Source organism: Cucurbita pepo, chromosome 14 (assembly GCF_057944985.1).
Source record: "Cucurbita pepo subsp. pepo isolate OVF chromosome 14, ASM5794498v1, whole genome shotgun sequence".
NCBI lineage: Eukaryota > Viridiplantae > Streptophyta > Magnoliopsida > Cucurbitales > Cucurbitaceae > Cucurbita > Cucurbita pepo.
This window is the reverse complement of record NC_141811.1, coordinates 5554502-5557101: the sequence shown is the minus strand read 5'-3', so window position 1 is coordinate 5557101 and position 2600 is coordinate 5554502. Positions and strand designations below refer to the sequence as shown.

Genomic DNA, 2600 nt, shown 5'->3' with positions numbered 1-2600 from the left:
ACGAGGTAATCCGAATCTTACTCCCCTTGTAGTGATTTCCGTATTATTATTAAATTTGAAATAATCAGTAATTTAACAAATTAAGAATTTTTTTTAAGAAAAATATCACAATCATATGAACTAAAAAGTAGACTCAAAGCACAAACTTGTAATATACCCTTTTTGTTTTTTGTGTTTTTTTTTTTTTTTTTTTTGTTTTGTTTTTTATATATTTTTTTAATAATAATAATCATTCACTCTGCATCTTCTAATTCTCTCTCTCGGAGGAAGAAGAAGAAGATGATACTAAGGAAGCGTCCACGGCCGCAGATGAAAAGAACGGCGAGTATATCAGGAATCACGGTGGATCTCAGCCACGTGGAGTGTGAACAGCCATCCAATCATCACAATTCCGGCACCGGAGATATTTCTCCGGTGATCGCCACCCAAAATCCGGAGACTGATCAAATGAATTACACCTTATCTTTTGTGTCACCAAGAGGCCGGAGAAATCTCTCCGCCTTTAACAAACACTCCGATGACCCTTCTTCTCTCCACTTTCTTCGCACTTGCACCTTCTGTCACCGCCGTCTCTCCCCCGCCCGTGACATTTACATGTACATGTATGAATCTCTAATTTTATATTTTTTTTTTTTTTTTTTTTTTCTAAATTTCAATATTTTCCCCAAAAAAAATTGATGGGTTTTGTTAATAATAACTCATTAATTCAAGCTTTATTTTTATTTTATTTTTTTGGTTTAAATTATTGTTTAAAATTGAGTTTTGTGTGTAGGGGAGATACTGCTTTTTGCAGTGCTGAGTGCAGAGAGAAGAAGATGGAACAAGATTTCACAAAATAAAAGGGCACCACCACCGCCCACGGCAGCGGCTGCGGCGGCCGGCATAAAGAAAGGTCAGATTTTGGCAGCGGATTTTAGATGGGTTTTCTAGTGTTATATTTGTTTGTATGATTATGAATCACAAATCGATATCCACGTCTTTGTTTGAAAATATATGCAATTTTTGTTTTTCGATTTGGTTCGAGTTTTGATTTGATTTAACGAAAGTATAGAGATGAAATAAAAAAACATTACGATTATAAGGATTTAGGTGTAGTCGAGAGAACGTAAATGTGATGATGTCCCACATTAGTTGGGGAGTAAAACCCCCTACCTACCTAGATGCATTTTAAAGCTTTGAGGGGAAACTCAAATACGACAATATCTGTTAACTATGGATCTAAGCATTACAGTAAAGGAATAGAATCACGGCCCGAGGTCGGGATTTTTGTAATGTGAATGTGCGTAATTTTGTGAGGTTTTGGAAGTGAATAAATAATGGAGGGAGTGGGTAAATTATTGTAGGGTAAGAGAGAGTGATTGGGTTTGAATTATATGATTATGAAAATAAATGATTGAAGCTATGAGGGAGTAGGGTAACCCCAAAATCAACGGGGCAAAAGGGTCCCATATGCCTAGTTTTCTAATCATATTCACACTACAATTAAATGAAGTATAATATAAAATTTCATAATCTAATATTAAATCTACGAGACGTATTGTATTTGCTTATCTAAAACAAGAATTTAATATCACGAAATAGGAAATTTATCGACGGTATTCTCTTAGAGATGTTTATTTTATCTGTGGGACCTTCTTTGAGAGTGAGTGGAGTTGTGAGTAGGGAAGGATTTTTACCCGTTAGCTAAATGGAGTCAATGACGAGATTGCATTCTTTGTCCTTTGTCCCGGTCCTACTTCAATCCCCGTTCTACCCCACTTTTATATGTATATTAAAGTATAAAACTAACAGTGAGATCTCACATCGGTTGGAGAGAATAACGAAACATGCGTTATAAAGATGTGGAAATCTTGTGAGGAAGCTCGGAAGAGAAAGTTCAAAGAGGACAATATCGACTAGTGGTGGGCTTGAACTGTTACACTAATTTATTATATAATTATATTTATTTATTTAGGTTAGAAAATAACGATGAGGTATTGAAATTTAAATTTTTAGAATATATTAAATACTTTATTATATATTTTTTAATCAAATACTTTTGAATTTATTACCAATTTTACATTAGAAATTTTATTAGAACACTAGAAAAAACGGTGTAAATTTTTTTTAGAAATAAATGAAGAATTTCGTAGGAATAAGAAATGACTTCAGATTCTTCCCTCCACCTCGGGTTGTTTCGCAATCCCTTCTACAGCTTGACCCGCAGCAGTACCTTAACCAACTCCAGGTCCAGTAGACGCAAACCCGACGGCTAATTCAGCAGCAATAACTGAAGCGGCAGAAATCAGTAGATTCATAATAAGTTCTTCACACGAAAAGAAAGAAATGGTTAACGATACAATCAACCAATGAATTATAACTTATTATTCCATCGCTAAAATTTATCCAACTAAAAACTCTAAATTGAAGTAATAATATTATTGATATTGAATCGTCAGTAGATAATGATCATAGCATTTATGTCATCAACCATGTCATCTCCATGTCACTACTTATTTTATTACCGTGTCGTTTATGAGTCCATGTTTAAAGTGGATGTCATTGTCGTATGTAATTTTCACATCAATTTTTCTCTACTCAACCGTCGTAGTTTGACCTCT

The 2600-nt window shown here is 34.2% G+C and overlaps 1 non-coding gene across 1 annotated transcript; it reads left to right on the top strand.

The window, feature by feature from the left end:
* The first annotated feature begins 251 nt into the window (after positions 1 to 251).
* On the top strand, positions 252 to 1013 carry LOC111810518 (FCS-Like Zinc finger 7). Its single transcript, XR_015411770.1, has 2 exons — positions 252 to 602; positions 773 to 1013. It is a non-coding gene; the product is annotated as an FCS-Like Zinc finger 7 (transcript).
* Positions 1014 to 2600: the final 1587 nt, after the last annotated feature.